This window comes from Plecotus auritus (assembly GCF_963455305.1).
Source record: "Plecotus auritus genome assembly, chromosome: 5".
Lineage (NCBI taxonomy): Eukaryota > Metazoa > Chordata > Mammalia > Chiroptera > Vespertilionidae > Plecotus > Plecotus auritus.
The window spans coordinates 69,578,177-69,597,934 of record NC_137776.1 but is presented as its reverse complement, the minus strand read 5'-3'; positions in this window follow the sequence as shown (position 1 = coordinate 69,597,934).

The following is a 19,758-nucleotide window of genomic DNA, read 5'->3' as shown; positions in this document are numbered from 1 at the left end:
CCCAACTGCCCTCCCCTGCCGGCCTGATCTCGCCCCCAAATGCCCTCCCCTGCGGGCCTGATGGCCATCCCCCAATGGCCATCCCCTGCTGGCCTGGTTGCCCTTAACCCCCTGCCGGCTTGATCTTGTCCCCAACTGCCCTCCCCTGCCAGCCTGATTGCCCCTAACTGCCTCTGCCTTGGCCCCCACCACCATGGCTTTGTCCAGAAGGAAGTCAGATGTCCGGAAGATGGCCAGTTGACCTGGTCTAATTAGCATATTATCCTTTTATTAGTATGGATAGAGAACATAAGGTTTTAAGGCAGTGAAATACTCTATATGATATTATAATGGTGGGTACATATCATTATAAATTTGTCCAAACTCATACAATATATGACATCAAGAGTGAACCATTATATAAACTATGGACTTTGGGCAGTTAGGATGTGTCAATGTAGCTTCATTCTTAGTAAAAATGTATTATTCTGATGAGTGATGTTGATAATGGATAAAGCTATTTATGTATGAGGGCAAGTGGGATATATGGGAAATCCCTGTGTCTCCCTCTCAATTTCAATGTAAACCTAACACTGCTCTAAAAATATAGTCTTAAAAAAGAGATTATAAGAAAATCCAGATTAAGGCACAGAGAGAAAATAAAAGGTGAAAAATATAGAAAATAACATACAGCACATATAAGAAGTGTATATGGAATCACAGAGAGAGAGAACAAAGAAGAAAGAAGATGGATGAAAAGCAATATTTAATGATATGGTAACTAAAATTTTCCAAAAACCAAAGTTAGCAAGCCATTGATTCAAGTACCTTTTAAACAGGATAAATGCACAGAAAACTGCTATAATCCAAAGACAAAGAAATAATCTTTAAACAGCCAGAGCAAGAAGTAGGGGGGATTATATATAATATATAGCCAACAAAGGAACAACAAGTATACTGATGATGTCTCAATAAAAACAAGCAGAACACAAAAAAAAATAAAAAGACACATCTAAAGAGCTGCAGGTGGGGTCCTGTCCGGGGGTAGAACAAACAAACTTACCAACCTAGAATTCTATGTCTAAAGTAAAAGTAAGAATTCAAAAGTATTTAATGAATGCCAGAACACTATAGAAAAATAAGGGAACAAGAACTGGACCCTAACTTTAAAATCTTGATTTGAAAAATATGATTGTACATGACAGTTGTAAATTCAATATCTTCAGCTTTGTTTTTCCAGACAATGGCAAATAAGAACCTTGCTATGGATCAGCCTTCTCATAAGGAGGTACCTTGAGAAATAAAAGAAGCTATTTGAGAAAGAATATGTGAATAAGTTATCAAAAATCTTTCACTATCATCCTAGTACATTCAGGCTACTATATTAAAAATACTATAGACTAGGTATCTTAAACAACAAACATTTATTTCTTGCATTTATGGAAATCACGGCACCAGCAGACTATCATGGCCCCCTTTCTGGTTCATAAGAAAGCCATCTGTGTCCTCAAATTGCTGAAGGAGTAAGAGAGCCCTTTGAGATCTATTTTATAAGGGCATGAATCCCACTCATAAGGGTTCCACCTTTATAACCTGATCACCTCAAAGGTGCAACCTCCTAATAACATCACATTGGGGAGTTAGGCTTTCAACATATGAATTTGAGTGGGAAATACAAAAATGCAGTCTGTAGCAACTATTGTCATGGAATTGGTTTGAATATAGATAGTTCAACAAAGATGTATTGGTTTTAAACACTAAATCTACATTAAAGTTGATTTTTACTGGGATTCTAAGATGGCTACAGAGTAAGTGGAAGCTATACCCACCTGCTATTGGCCCCAAAATAAATTTATAGCTAAATTACAGAGCATTAACCTGAACAACCAACTGAAGGCTAGCTGAATTGAAATATTATAATCAAGGATTACAAAGAGAGAATCTTAAAGGCAGCAAGAGAAAGACAGTTACCTACCAGGGAGTTCCCATAAGGCTATCTGCTGATTTCTCAACAAAAACACTTAAGACCAGAAGGGACTGGCATGAATTATTCAGAGTGTTGAAAAACAAGGACCTGCAACCAAGACTACTCTATCCAGCAAAGCTATCATTTAAAATTGAAGGCAAAATAATGAGCTTTCCAGACCAAAAAAAAAAAAAAAATTTTGAAGTTCATTACCACCAAATCAGTATATGTTGCAAGAAATGTTAAAGAAGAAAAAAATACATAAGTACCTATCAATAATAATCTTGAATGTAAATGGATTAAATGTAACAATTAAAAGATATAGGGTATGTGAATGGATAAGAGAATATTATCCATTTATACGCTTGTCTACAAGAGACCCACCTCAGAACAAAAGATTGACACAGGCTGAAAGTGAAGGGAGGGAAATAAACCATTCCATGAAAAAAAAAAAAAAAAAAAAAAAAAAGGCTGGGGTAGCAATACTTATATCTGACAAGAGACAGAAACATCACTACATAATACTAAAGGGATTAATCCAACAAGAGGATATAACCCTTACCCAATATAAGAGCACCTAGATATATTAAAAAAACTTTTGGTAGACTTTAAGGAAGAGATCAACAACAATCCTATCTAATAAAAGAGTAATATGCAAATTTACCATACCTCCGCTACACCCACAAGCCATGCCCACCAGCCAATCAGGAGCGAGTATACAAATTAACCCAAACAAGATGGCTTGGGTTTCCCTGGCAATGGAGGAAGCCAAGCTTTCTGCCTGCCCTGCCTGACTTGGCCTCTGCTTTAAGGCTACAAAGTATCAATTATAGAAGATAAATAAGTCCCAACAAAAATGGCGGCAGCCATGGAGCTGGAGAGAGCAGTAGGCTTGAGTTGCCCCCCGCGATGGAGGAAGCCAAGTTTCCGCAGCCCTGGCCTGCCTTGGCCTCCGCTTAAGGCTACAAAGTTTCAATTATAGAAGATAAATAAATCCCAGATACCAGGGCCTCCGCTTGGGTTGCCAGGGGGCATGGCCAGCCAGCAAACCACAACAGGCCCCTCACCAAGGCTGCCCCATGCCCCAAGGGAACCCCCACCCTGATCCAGGACACCCTTCAGGGCAAAACAGCCGGCCCCCACCCGTGCACCAGGCCTCTATCCTATCTAATAAAAGAATAATATGCAAATTGATCATCACTCCAACACACAAGATGGCTGCCCCCATGTGGTCAAAGATGACCACCACAAGATGGCCAGCAGGGGAGGGCAGTTGGGAGGGACCAGGCCTGCAAGGGAGGGCAGTTAGGGGTGACCAGGCCTGCAAGGGAGGGCAATTAGGGGCAAACAGGCTGGTAGGGGAGTAGTTAGGCATCAATCAGGCTGTCAGGGGAGTGGTTAGGGGGTGATCAGGCTGGCAGGCAGAAGTGGTTAGGGGCAATCAGGATGGCAGGCAGGCAAGAAGTTGGGAGCCAGCAGTCCTACATGAATCGGGCCTAAACAGGCAGTGGGACATGCCTCAAGGGGTCCCAGATCGGAGAGGGTGCAGGCTGGGCTGAGGGACACAAACCCCCGTGCACGAATTTCGTGCACCAGGCCTCTAATACAGTCATAAAAGGGGATTTTAACACCCCACTGTCATCAATGGATTGATCCTATAGGTAAAAAAAATCAACAAGGAAACAGCAAACTTAAAAAACACACTAGATCGGATGATTTAATTGATATTTACAGAATATTTTATCCCAAATCAGAAGAATATACATTCTTATCAAGTGCACATGGAGTATTCTCAAAGGTAGACCACATGGTAGGACATAAAATAAGTCTTAATAAATTTAAGAAGATTGAAATCGTATCAAGTATCTTCTCAGATCACAATGGCATGAAATTAGAAATCAACTATAATAAAAAAACTCAAAAACATGGAGGGTAAATAGCATGTTATTAAATAATGAATGGATTAACAATGAAATCAAGGAAGAAATAAAAAATTACCTGGAAACAAATGAAAATAAACAAAAAACAATCCAAAATCTATGGGACGCAGTGAAAGCAGTCCTGAGAGGGAATTTCACAGCATTACAGGTATATCTCAAGAAGCAAGAAAAATCTCAAGCTATATAACCTTACAACTAAAAGAACTAGAAAAAAAGAAAAACAAAGACCACAGTACATACAAGGAAGGCAATCATAAAGATCAGACTGGAAATAAATGACACAGAGACAAAAAAAAATACAAAAAATCAATGAAAGCAAAAGATGGTTCTTAGAAAAGATTAAACAAGATTGACAAAACCTTACACAGACTCATCAAGAATAAAAGAGAACTCAAATAACTAAAATCAGAAATGAAGGAGAAGTAACAGTTAACATCACAGAAATACAAAAGAGTGTAAAGGGTTGTAACAAAATACTATGAACAACTATATGCCAACAAATTGTACAGGCTGGGTGAAATGGATAAGTTCCTAGAAACATACAATCTTCAAAAACTGAATCAGGAAGAATCAGAAAACCTGAATAGACTGATTACAACTAATGAAATTGAAGCAGTAATCAAAAACCTTCCAGCAAACAAAAATCCTGGACTGTATGGCTTCACAGATGAATTTTATGAAATATTCAAAGAGGAACTAACACCTATTCTCCTCAAATTGTTTCAGAAAATTCAAAAAGAGGGAAAACTTCCAAGCTCTTCTTACAGGGCTAGCATTATCCTAACTCCAAAACCATATAAAGACACTACAAGGAAAGAAAATTATAGGCCAATATACCTGATGAACATACATGATAAATCCTCAACAAAATATTAGCAAAGCAGATACAGCAATACATTAAAAAAAGATCATACACTATGATTAAGTGGTATTTATCTGGGGATGCAAGGTTGGTATATTTGCAAATCAATACATGTGATACATCACATAAGCAAAATGAAAGATAAAAAACACATCATATCAATAGATGCAGAAAAGCATTAGTCAAAATTCAACACCCATTTATGATAAACACTCTCAACAAAGTGGAATAGAGGAATCATACCTCAATATAGTAAAAGCCATATATAAAAAACCTACAACCAACATAACGCAATAACTAAAAGCATTTCCCTTAAGATTAAGAATAAGACAAAGATGTCCACTTTCACTACTCTTATTCAACACTAGAGGCCTGGTGCACGGACTTGTGCACTGGTGGGATCCCATGGCCTGGCCTCCTGGTGATCAGTGCGCATCATAGCTACTGGTCAAACGGTTGGAAAGTTGCTTAGGCTTATATATATAGATAGACAATACTGGAAGTCCTAGCCACAAAGATCAGACAAGAAGAAAAAAATAGCCCTATCAGTGTGGCTCAGTGATTGAGCATCGACCTATGAACTAGAAGGTCACAGTTTGATTACTGTTGGGGCACTTGCCTGGGTTGCGGGTTCAATCCCCAGTAGGGGGACATGCAGGAGGCAGCCAATCAATGATTCTCCCTCATTGTTGATGTTTCTCTCTCTCCGTCTCCCTTCCTTTCTGAAATTAATTAAAAAATATATTTTTTTAAAAATAGAAAAAAATAAAAGTCATCTAAATTGGAAAGGAGCCAGTAAAACTGTCATTATTCACAAATGACATGATGTTGTACAAAGAAAACTGTAAAGACTCCACCAAAAAACTACTAGATATAATAAGTTAATTAATCAAAGTAGCAGGATACAAAATTAATATTGAGAAATTGGTGGCATTTTATACACCAATAATGAACTCTCAGAAAGAGAAAATTTTTTAAAATCCCATTTACTATTGCAACAAAAAAATAAAGTACCTAGGAATAAATTTAACCAAGGAGGTAAAAGGCCTGTATTCAAAAACTATAGGACATTGAAGAAAGAAATTGAGGAAGATAGAAATAAGTGGAAACAGATACTGTGTCCATGGATTGGAAGAATTAACATCATTAAAATGTCTATACTACACAAAGCAATCTATAGATTCAATGCAATTCCTATTAAAATACCAATGGTGCCCTAGCTGGTTTGTTCAGTGGATAGAGTGTTGGCCTTTGGACCAACGGGTCCCAAGGTTGATTCCAGTGAAGGGCACATGTGCAGATTGCGGGCATGATCCCCAGTGTGGGGTGTGCAGGAGGCAGCCAATCAATGATTCTCTCTAATCATTGGTGTTTCTATCTTTCTTTCCCTCTCCCTTCTTCTCTGGAATAAATACAAATATATTTAAAAAGTTAAAAAATACCAATGGCATATTTCACAGATCTAGGACAAATATTCCAAAAATGTACATGGAACAAAAAAACAACAACCCTCAATAACCTCAGCAATCTTGAGAAAGAAGAACAAAGTTGGAGGTGTCACCCAATATCAAACTATATTACAAGGATAATAAAATCAAAACAGCCTAATACTGGCATAAGAATAGATATAGATCAATGGAACAGAACAAAGAGCCCAGATATAAACCTGTGCCATTATGGTCAATTAATATTTGACAAAGTCAAGGGCATACAATGGAGTCAAGACAGTTTCTTCAATAAATGGTGCTAGGAAAACTGGACAGGTACATACAAAAAAAATGAAACCAGACAACCAATTTACACCCTACATAAGAATAAATTCAAAATAGATAAAAGACTTAAGTTGCGAAACCATAAAAATCTGGAAGAAAACATAGGCAGTAAAATCTCAGGTATCTCTCATAGCAAAATTTTTGCTAATATCCCTCCTAGAGCAAGGGAAACAAAGGGAAAAATAAACAGATGGGACTATATTAAAAAAGGCTTCCGAACAGCAAAAGAACCATCAACAAAATGAAAAGGGAACCTACTGTATGGAAGAACATATTTACTAGTGAGATATATGATAAGGGGTTAATTTCCAAAATATATAATGAACTTATGCAACTCAACATCTGGGAGACAACAATCCAATTTAAAAATGGGCAAACAAACTGAACACTTTCCAAAGAGGACATACAGATGGTCAATAGACATGAAAAAAATGCTCAGTCACTAATCATCAGAGAGATGCAAATTAAAACTGCAATGAGACTATTTGTAATACTTCAAACAATTAAAAAAAAATGCAATGAGATATTCACCTCACAACTTCCAGAATGGCTACCATCTATACATTAACAAACAACAAATGCTGATGAAGATATAGAGAAAAGAGAATCCTAATGCACTGCTAGTGGGAATGCAGACTGGTTCAGCAACTGTGGAAAACAGCTTGGAGTTTCCTCAAAAAATTAAAAATGGAACTGCCTTTTGACCCAGTGATCCACTTCTGGGAATATATCCTAAGAATCTTGAAAAACAAATTCAAAAGAATATATGCACTCCTATATTCACAGCAGTGTTGTTTATAATAGCCAAGATCTAGAAATAGCCCAAGTGCCCATCAGTAGGTGAGTGGATAAAAAAGCTGTGGTACATTTACACAATGGAATACTACGCAGCCATAAAAAGAAGGATTTCTTACATTTTGCAATAACATGGTTGGACCTAGAGATTATTATACTAAGTGAAATAAGCCAGTCTGAGAAAGAGAAATACCATATGATCTCACTTCTATATGAAATCTAATGAACAAAATAAACTGACAAACAAAATAGAAACAGAGGCATAGATACATAGAACAGACTGACAGCTGTCAGAGGGAGAGAGGTGTGAGGGACTGGATGAAAGAAGGTGAAGGGATTAAGCAAAAAAAAAGCATAATTCATAAACAACAGTGTGGCGATGGCAAGAGGAAAGGGGGTGGGGTGAGGGCTGGGTGGAGGTGGGCAAAGGGGGAGGGGAGAAAGTTAAAAAAGAAAGTTAAAAAATAATAAAGTTGATTTTTACTTCCTGCCCCCCTGCCACACACACACACACACACACACACACACACACACACACTGATCCCCAACTATAAGCTATAATTAGGTCTAATAACTAAACAATATATAAGGATAAAATAAAACTTTCAAGGTATTACTAAAATATTACAGGGATAATGAATGCTTTAAGCGGTAGATTGTAACCATTATCTGTTATTGAGAATCCTTTACTGCTTCTTTTTAACTTCTGAGTTTTCTAAGAAAAAGTGTTGTAATAGAAATATTTTTATTAACAGTTACTAAGTATTACATGTGTTGGGTAAGAGCAGTAAATTGAGGGCCTGCTGATTATTAATTATCAGGGATACATTAGTGTGCTGAACACTTTACCTGAATTATATAATTTCATTCTCAAAGCAATCATATCAAATATTATGGCCTCTATTTTAAAAAATAAAAGTTAAAGGGAAGGGAGTCAATTTTTCAATATTGCACAGCTAGAAATTGACATGGTCAACAAAATACCACGTCATTATCCGCGGTTCTCAATTAGAAATATTTAAGAAAATCACATGCTTGATATATTTAGTAATTGATGCATAGTAGACAGGTATAGTAGACATGTTGAACACAGGGATCTTAAGATGGAGCATGATTTCTTCTAGACAAAGTGATCAATAGAACTATATTAAAAAATGGATATTTCCTATATCTATGCAATCCAAGGCAGTAGCCATCATCACGTGTGGCTATTAAGCACTTGGAATGTGGCTAGTGTGACTAGGGAACTGAATTTTTAATTATTTTTAAATTTAATTAATTTTTATAGTCAGATATAGTCAGTGCTTGCCAGATTTAAGCAATGCATTTCTAAAGCATTTGATTGTCATTAAGCAGATTATGACAATATTACCATAGAGTATAAGCTTTTATGTCTTATCAGATGTATGTAGACTGGATTGCATGCTTCAAAATATACACACCTTCTGAGACAATTATCAGGGCCATGTGTGTAATTAATTTTAGTACAAAGATACAAAAAGACATTGAACCTTTGAAAAATAGATCAAACATTCTATATATAAGACAGTGTAAATTCTATTCTGAACCAACCCCTTTGAAATAAATAAATCTCATAGTTTGAGTTACCTACATCATAAGTTTTTTTTTTCTACTAGTGTTACAAAAAAATAAAAGTTTTAAAGAATGACTTCCCTTAACAAAGTACTAAAAAAGAAACAAAGTGAAACCATCAATGTGAAGAAGAAAAAAAGTTCCCTGAAAATATTTTATGTTTCCCAAATCACTGAGACAGACCCAACAGGGAACTAATCCTGAATGACTATAGAGAGATGGCCTCTGCAGTGACCTTCTCAGAGGGAGAACGCAGTCTATAAAGATGTCCTAAGTACAAAAACACATGGATCGTTATTATCATGCTGCTTCTAACCCTGTTGATTTTTTTTTCCAATCTAGTGAAACATCATCAAAAGTAAGATCTATAGTCTGGGTCCAGTTCTGAGTAACTCCATGACCCAACCAAGTTATATAATTTCTCTATGCCTCTGCTTGCCTATGAAAAGAGATTGGTCAAATGATGTCTAAAATTTCTTCCAGCTTTGACACTCAAGGTCTCCAATAAATGCCTCCCTTGCCCTTTAAAGACTTAAGTCTAAATCAGGTTCTACAAAGGAGTATTGTATAATATATAAGCACAAAGTTTGCCAGAGCTGGTATGTGAAAGCTGTGTCACATCACTCTTGTGTGACACTTGAAAATCTCTTGAAACATGGTTTGAGGACAGGTCTTCACCTAGAATTGTCAACTATCTGGATTCTTTTTCAAACCCCTTTCTGGAGCAGGGCAGTGTACTCCATAGATGTGATTAGTTTACAGTTCCCTCTATAAAAAGTGACATAATGTGGTCCCTACAGTCACGTGTTTGGGTCACAGCAGTTTTATCTGATAAGAATGGCAAGCTTAAACAGTGAACTTGCAATGATTTATATACTCCCTTTCATTCCAAAACTCATTAAGCTGTTAAGCATATTGTAAAAGTTTAATGAATAGTCACTCTTCCCATATACAATGGGATCAGTGGAGACTGAACTTCCTCCTCTCCACCCATGCGCACACACTCAAATTAAACCATATATGACTGTTTGGGCCTGATAGGAAGCAGTTCTTGTCCTTGATGTTGCTGTCCATTCTTTGGACAGGCTTACATATTATATTTCATACAATAGAACAGTGAAATCCAGGCCACGGTTCCTTTATGACTATTAAATCTTAAGTTCCAGACTTTGACCAAGAGTGTAGCAATAGTGCCAATTAGCAAAAATCAAAGAAACCATATCTGAATTGGTCCAAACACGTGTGTCTGAGAGAGACACCTAAGGACCTTGCATGTGAAGCACTCTTAGAAAATTTACAATGGACCTGTCCTCAAGTTGCTTTGTTTTGGAACAGAAGAAGCTTGGAAATAATTATAGTGACAAAGTCAGTTTCCCCTGGACCTGATCCTTGGCATTGCCAGGAAACTTAATGCTGTTTAAAATGCTGCCAAGAACTGTTGGCTAGATCCTACACAGTTCTAAAAAAAAAATGATCACTATAGTCATGTAAATCCCTATTGCCTCAAACCTTACAATGGTTAACAATTATTTTACAATTGATAAGATTTTCAGCACAGTGTGTTGGAAGGAACCTACTAGTATCATTGGCAGAGATCTTGGTCTCTTCATAAGTACCTGGGAATTCTGCCAGACAACAGACTTAAGTCATTATTGCTGGACGGCTGGGTGAAAACGTAAAGATAGATTTACCCACTATTCTACATTAGATAGCCATGGCTACGCAGGGATGGACAATACAGATGGGTTTTTCTTTCCATGCTATTAATTATAAATTGGGGAAACCAGAAAACAGATCAATTAAAGCCAAGTTAGATCAGCTAAAGAAAAGTGCTTGGCAATTTCCTTAAGAAAATTGTGGCGAATGTGAAAATATCTAACCCAAAGAGAAAGAAGCTAAATAATAAAAGGTTATTTCTAATATTTAAATAATGAATAATAAAAATATTTTATATTTCCATTCTTGGTTCAACTGTGTTCATCTGTTAAAACTAAAAGGTGGTAAATGTTTTCTTTTCATAGCTTTGTTAACAACTAAAGGCCAATCTCTGGCAAGATTAGTTCCTATTGATTTCACAACAAGGTAGCTTTGTTTTGTTTCTTTTATATTTTAACCTGTTATCACTTTAAGTTACAATATCTCTCTCAGTTCCATTACCATCAATTACATGTATTAGGATCTGTTTCCTTTCTATTTCATAAATTCAGTCCTTACATTTTTTAAACATCACTATAAGGTTTTTTCCCCTTCTTGAATATGCAGACTATGATTAAAGATAGAATTTGTAGACAGATCAGCAAGTAGTTCAAGATGCTGCTGGGTGTAGCATTATAAATAATTTACAACACATGAAATGCTTAATAATGTCTCCTAACAAAAATGCAAAATGAATTCTGCATGGTAATATATCATGCTTGATTCTAAAGTAAATATAGGTATTAATGTGGGAATTTGTTAGATAAAGATATTGCCTCATGGCATGTTTACCAACCTCAAAAAGGTGAAATTACATACTTATACTCAAGTTAGAAAATTATCTGTCAATAACAAAGTATTTGATTTTCATACCAGAAATGTAATGACTAGATGTATATCCACCTGTGGTTTTTCCAAAAGCATTTCTCACCGCTCAAATGTTGCCAATAACTTCAATATACCATATACCCCCTCAATTCTCAGCCTTCCTCTCTGTCCAAATAGAATGGTGAAATAAAAAGATTATAAATGCTTAATAATTATTAAGAATTAATTAAACACCATCACAAAAATAGTGCACTTTGAATAAGTGGGTAAATAAATTTAATAGAGTGGGTAAATTTATTTACTCAGGCAAAAAATGATAGAAGCTCCTCACTGGAGACTGGCGAAACATCTGGAGAGTAGAAATAAGTGGTGGCAATGATCAATACAAATACTACTGTTATTATTAATAGGAAACTTCTCAAGGTATAAAACATCTATTTGAAAATATCATCCAGGACAACATTTAAAGAATAATGTCATTTAAGTTTATGAATCCTCCAGATAATACTATAAAATTGCCAAAATATGATTTAGACAGCTTACCAAAGAAGTAAAAAAAAAATTCACATATAAATGTAAAATTTATATGTAAGAATCCTAAATAAAGTGATAAAAGGTAGATTTCACTAACAGGTACATTAAAACAATAGTGTAATCAAATGAGTTAAAATGTTAATAAATGGCCCATTTAACTCAGTGATCCCACTTCTAGGAATATATCCTAAGAAACCTGAAATACCAATCAGAATGAATATATGCATATGTTCATAGCAGCACAATTTATAATAGCTAAGATTTGGAAACAATCCAAGTGCCTATCAGTAGATGAGTGGATAAAAAACTGGTACATTTACACAATGGAATATACTACATGGCTGTGAAAAAAAAAAAAAAGAAAGAAAGTCTTACCATTTGCAGCAGCATGGATGGACCTGGAGAGTATTATGCTAAGTGAAATAAGCCAGTCAGAGAAAGATAAGTATCACATTATCTCACTCCTGTGCAGAATCTAAGTAACAAAATAAACTGATGAACAAAATAGATTCAGAGACATACTGTAGAAGCATGGAACAGACTGATGAATTTAAGAGGGAAGGAGGAGGTGAGGGGCAGGGGGAGAGATTAACTGGGGAACTTATATGCATATATGCATAGCCCATAGAAACAGACAATAGTGTGGTGAAGGCCCTGGCAGGGGATCAGGCATGGAATGGAAGAGGTCAATGGGAAAAAAAAAAAAAAAAAAAAGGTACATCTATAATACTTTCAACAATAAAGATAAATTAACAATTAAAATAAAAAAATTTTGAAAAGAATTTAATAAATGTATTATAATAATAAATTCCAATAATAATATACCCAGAAAGCAAGAATGGCTTAATATAAAGAAACTCTATGATGTAATTTACATTAAGAGAAAAACCACACTGTCATTGTAAAAATTACAATAATTAATATATTAAAATTCAATAGATATTTCTAATTTAAAAGTTAACCCCCATTAATCAGAAAGCTATGATGTTCTTTAGGGTGACAAATATACATTTTGAGAAAAAGCACATTTAATTGACATCTACTTGACCAACTTCCAAGCATAATAATTGCTCAGCTTCTCTCTAAAAAAGAAATTATTGATCATGGATTTATGAAGAGCGTCTCATTTATGGGCTCATTCACTTTTGCTCCAACTTGATAAATGTATACAAATTCTATGTTCCAAAACCTGTTTATTCTGATCATACTATGCTATAACAACATTAATTAATTACAATAATCAATAAAATATAAATGCCAGAAAAGAGTTATTGTTTCTAAAGAAATTAAGTTAAAAAAAAAATTAAGTTAACATTTTTGGAAAGATCCAGTAAGTGTGAACTATTAAAATGTACTTCAGGAAATTTTAATGGTTTGGGATAAAGTCATAAAGTTTAGAAGTGTTATGTAATCATATGGATCCATAAATACCTTAAAATCTAAAGTACTTAAAAAAAAAACAAATTATAGACAATGTTTTGTGAGTATGGTTTATATTAAGGAGAGGATGTAAATCTCCGATCAGCAGCCCATATTAAAAAAAAAAAAAACCTTGATTCTAAAACAAATATATGGCAAATAATTGCTTGTGTTTAAGATAAAATATAAAGTTTAAGGTATGAATCATTTTTTAAAAATTTGATGTTTTAAACTTCTTTTTAAAATAATCTATAATCAATTGGTTCTAAATAAAATAAAAAGATGATGTATTATACAATACAGTGAAATATTAGCAAAATGTTTCCATTAAATATTGATTGAATAATTTCCATTAAAGTTAGGAATAAGGCAACAATGTTCTTCTTGCAGTTATTGTTAATACATTTACACACACACACACACACACACACACACATATAGATATTAGAAAAAATAAGCAAAATTGTCATTTTCAGATGTTAAAATTTTGTGATGGAAACACTGGTAAATATATTATAAACACTATTTGAAAAATAGGAGAATTTAAAATACCTGATTACCATAATTCATATATTTCTATATGTATATACATATAGAAATTTATGTATATATACACAAAATTAAATTAAAATAAATTTTGTATATATATATATACACTGAGTGGCCAGATTATTATGATCTCTGAATGCATAATAATCTGGCCACTCAGTGTGTATGTGTGTGTGTGTATATATATGTATACACACATATATATATGTGTGTGTGTATATATATATATATATATATATATATATGTATGTATTAGAGGCCTGGTGCATGAATTCGTGCATGAGTGGGGTCCGGCCAGCCTGGCCAGAGGGTAGGGACATGGGCGGTTGACCGGCCTGCCTGCTGGTCGAACTCCTGGTCGAGGGGACAATTTGCAAATTAGCCTTTTATTATATAGGATATACACTGAGTGGCCAGATTATATATATAACTCAATAGTTTTCTTTTGAAGAAATAATGGCCTATTTGAAATTATAATAGGTAGGAGATCACACTGATATTATATTTTAAAAATTAAATATTTAGAAATAAATTTAAAAAGAAATCAGTTAAATTTGAAATTCTATAGGGGGAATGAAGATTTTCCAGTAAACTTGCAGTTCATACTTTCAGATTTCCTTAGTACTCCAAACATAAAACAGTAGAATATGAAATATAAAACTAAAAAAATTCAAAAGAAATAGTCACATACACACATGCACAGAAACACACACACACAGGAAAAAGACAGTCATTTATAAGCCAAACAGAATGGCCCAGGCAGACCCTTCCCCCATGGCCCTCAAAAGAAACCAAACTTGCCAATATCTTGATCTCAGACTTTGAACCTCCAGAACTGTGAGAAAATAAATTTCTTTTGCTTAAGTCCACCCACTCTATGGTATTGTTATGGCAGCCCTAGCAAACCAATATTGATAGTGTAGCATGGCATAGCATAGGATAGAAAATAGAGCATATCACAGGCAGTATGAGTAAATATAGTTTAGTAAAACATTAGTTTCTGATGGGGGAGGGGTATATGCACATATGTGTGTATCCTGAGTCATGTATGTATACTTCCTAATATAGGTTACAATTAGAAAAGTGTAGAAAACACAAACACAAACAATTCTCTCTTTATCTCTTTATCCTTCTCCATTATCAAATACCTTAGTTCAGGCCTTCATCATTTCTTATTAAGATTGCTTCAATAGTTTCCTACATGATCTCTCTGCTTATTCTTTTATTAACAAACTAGAGGCCCGATGCATGAAAATTCACGCAAGAGTAGGCCTTCCTTCCCCCAGCTGCCGGCAATGGCTTCCCTCCAGCACCCAGGACCCAGGCTGCTTCCCTCCTCCAGCTGCCCGCAGGCCCCCAGGACCTGGGTTGGCTTCCCTCTGGCCCCGGCTTCGTCAGGAAGGACGTCTGGAATGACATCTGGAAGACATCTGGTCTAATTAGCATATTACCCTTTTATTATTGTAGATATTTATGGAAGAATAAGCATGGGCTAGACACTAGTCAAGATCCTAAAAATATAGTGAATAAGCAGACCTGGTCCCTGCTCTCATTCACTCATAGTCTAATACCCCTACTGCCTTTCTTAGCCCCTCCTATCCATTCTTCAGAGCCCTGAAAGGAATCCTTCTAAAAAACATATTTGGTCACACTACTCTGCTCAATACCCATCAGTGTCATGCCAATGAGTTTTGCAAAAAATGTAAACTCTCCCAGTGCCTGGGAACCATTCCAAGACAAACCAGAACTTTTATGATCTGATCTGGTGCCTGCCTATAACTCTGGGCTCACCTTTCATGGTTCTCACCTACCCCCTATGTCCTAGATGTATTAAAAATGTGCATTACACCTACCCAAATATGACATGGTCTCTCTGACATTTATGCTTTTGCATAGGCTGCAGCCTCTGACTTTCCTCCCCGCATTCGCTTGGATAACTCCCAGTTATACTACCACTCAGATGCAACTAATTACCCCCCAACCTCTGCTTCTTACTTCTAGCCCCTTCTTCAACTCCTTCAAAAAGCCTTCATTGACCAACCTACTCTAAATTAGCAGCCTGACTACATCACACTACTTTTTGTCTCTTTCATTAGTTTTGTGTGTTAACTAAGAGGAATAATTGTGTTTCTTTTCTTGCTTTTTCATATAATAGCACATCTCCTGGTTCATAAATGAATAGATTAATAGAGGATGGAGAGATGGATGGACACTTGCCTAGTTTTATGGGAATATTTGTAGTCATTAATAACATTATTCATCAAAAAAATTTTTTTGAAAAAGGAACATAATATGTAATGAAATCACGCTATGACTGGTGACATACAGCGAAGAGATAAATATTGCAGAAAAATGTAAATTGCAGTAATGGAAGTAAGGAATTTCACTAGACTATATTATGACTTAAGCAACATTTTTTAAACAATTTACTTAAAATTTTCTATTAACAATCATTGAAAATAATTTAAATATTTAATGGTATCTAGGAGTGAGTCAATTTTTTCTTTAGATCCCAAACACTGCAGACATGAGATTTTCCCCTAAAGTGCTAAATAACCTGTTATTTCTTAAACATAATAAATTAGAAACATGGAGAATAAATTTTAAAAAAATAACATACAACTTGAAAAAATATCACATATATATGATATGTCGTAAATGTGAGCTTAACAATGCAATATAATCCACCTGTGCAGGATTTTTATTATTAGCTAATGCAGGGTTTTGATTATTAGCTATCTAAGGGTTTCTGTTTACCTATCTGTTGTTATCTTTGGACTATATCCTGAAGATCATTAAAATGGAAGGAAGAGTCCAAGTGCTAGTGTCAAATTTCGCTTAGGTGGCAGTCCCTTCTGATAAATCTATGCCTTCCAGATACCCACACTTTTATACCAGTGCTCATCTTACATTATTCAGCAGTGCTAAGAAGAAAAGAAAGAGGAAAGGAAAAACAACAAATGAACTGTACCGCTGTTTACATCAATTAGCCTATGGCAGAATTGGTTATGTTATACATCTGTGCATTTAAAGTCACAGAACCTATTGATGTAAGGACTTACTATACTTAGAGGAAGAAAGAGAGAGAGAGATTGAGAGGGGGCGGGGAGATATATAGGTACTGACATGGACAACTGGCTGACATGTACATGAGTGTGCAATTGTTATTGTCACAAAATGGGTTTAGGAATTATAAAATCTATACTAATAAAAGCATAATATGCTCATTAAACCAGATGTCCTTCCGGATGAGGCTGGGGCTGTGAGGGAAGCCCAAGTCCCGGATGCCAGAGGAAAGCCAGTGCCGGCAGTCAGGAGAAGGAAGGCCTACTCTTGCATGAATTTCGTGCATCGGGCCTCTAGTTATTAAATAAAGTGTAAAATAGATGGCATGGTCTGAATTTTAAAGTCTTAAAATTAAAGTTTTATGATAGGCTATACAGAATAAGCATTTATGTCTCATGTATCTACAGGTATGCTGGGGCAGCTTTGCTGTTCTCTACTAGGCTCATGTGTGCATTTCTAAGCTGCAGTTGGATTTAGGTCTGTTCCATGTCTTTTATCATCTTCGGACTAGTTGGCTAGTTGAGCTATGTTCTATTCATGGCAGTGGCAGAGGTACAAGATCACCAGCAGAAACACAAAAACTCTTATGCCTCAGATTCATCCTGAGAACACAGTCACTTCTGGCCCCATTCTGTTAACAAAACAGTCACATGGTCAGACCCAAGAGGAGGAAAGTTCATGCCATACTTAGTGGGAAGAACTGAAATAATACTGTGAAAGGTGGGGATGAAGGAAGAAGTGAAGTATTTGAGTCCATTTATTTAATCTGCCACAAAAGCATGCTTCTTTTTGCAATCCTGTGTGTGTCTGTGACAGTGTATATAGACTAGTTTAGAGGTAAATGTAACATCTAAGTCTAAATCAGAAGCATGGCACAGTCTCTGGAAGTGTCCCACCCATATCCCACTACACTCAACTTTGAAGACTTGAGGGTTTCCTGGGGATGGAGGAGTGAGCAGGATGGATGAGACATATGTGGAAATTAACACACCTGAACAGTGCCCTTGAGCAGGGCAATGATTTTTCCTCTTTTCCATTTACTTCCCTCACTCCCCAAACTTGGTTTCCCAGAATCACCACACAAATAAACTATGTGCTCAAATCCTTAAAAGAGTTCCTCGATAATAAAATCAGTATCCACATTCAGAAGCTTTAGTAGTTTTGGGTTTCCTCCCACTCTCTAAGAATAGCCACAGAAAATCAGACCAACCAATACTTTAAAGTAAATCTCATTCCATGGATCATCTCTATAAGCAACTCAAGAGATGAGATGTGCACCTTGAATTATTGACTGAGTTTAACCAAAGTGGCCAACTCATCTTGTTTGCTCAAGACTGAGGGGTTTCCCAGAATATGGGAACCAGTCCAAGACAAACCAGAATGAGCAATCAGTCTAATCTAACCATAAAATGTGAGAATCAATAATATGGCAGACATGCTCACTGTTTCCATTTCCAAGTCTGATTATTTGCTATTGCATAAAATCATAGATGAATCATGTATGAAAGAAACTTACATATCACCTAATGTGATCTCCCAGAAAATGCAGGAAAATAAAATAGGTAGATTTGTGAAGCAGCAAACATTCTAACATCTGTATGAATGTCTTCAGTGATGGGAGTTTAGAGCCTTGCTCATTTCTTTTTTGCAATCTGAATTATAATTCATCTCCCTATAACCTAAATTAATTGGCTCTAGTTACCTGGAACTATACTGAACAAGTATAATCTCTAGTTTATATGCACAGGAAAAATTGAGCCCTTCAAATTTTTGAAAACAATTGTTCTTTCACTTACAGTATTCTCTTCTTCAAGGAAACTTCTCCAGTTTTCCCATGATGTGATATCTAGATTTATTTTTTCTATTTAGGGCATCTGCCTCTAGATTTATGCCCATTTGTCAATGACACTCTAAAACTGAATACAATACTCTATACATAGTGTGACCCATATAGAATTCAAGGATAATAACACCTTGCATGTTCTGGATTGTTAAATTATGTTAATGAAACTAAAGATTGCATTAGATTTCTTGGCAACCCTCTCTCATTATAAGTTCATATTGAACTTTAAGTCAATTAAAACTTCTGGGATTGTTTTTCCACATAAATTATCATAAATCTAAGACTCCTGCATTATATACTTGTACTAGAGGCCCAGTGCACGGAATTCATACACGGGTAGGGTCCCTAGCAGCTGCCAGCTGCTGGCCTGGGCCTTCCTTCATTCTGCCCTACCCCCTGGTGGTCAGTGCACATCATAGCAAGCAATCAAATTCCCAGTCTGTCGAATTCCCAAGGGGACACTTTGCATATTAGGCTTTTATATATAGACTAGAGGCCTGGTGCATGAAATTCGTGCACGGGGGGCGGGGGTGTTCCTCAGCCCAGCCTGCACCCTCTCCAATCTGGGACCCCTCGAGGGATGTCCGACTGCCCGTTTAAGCCCGATCCTGGTGGGATCGGGCCTAAACGGGCAGTCGGACATCCCTCTCACAATCCAGGACTGCTGGTTCCCAACTGCTCGCCTGCCTGCCTTCCTGATTGCCCCTACCCGCTTCTGCCTGCCAGCCTGATCACCACCTAAACACTCCCCTGCCAGCCTGATTGATGCCTAACTGCTCCCCTGCCAGCCTGGTCACCCCTAACTTCCCTCCCCTGCAGGCCTGGTCACCCCTAACTGCCCTCCCCTGCAGGTCTGGTCCCCCCCAACTGCCCTCCCCTGCAGGCCTGGTCCCTCCCAACTGCTCTCCCCTGCAGGC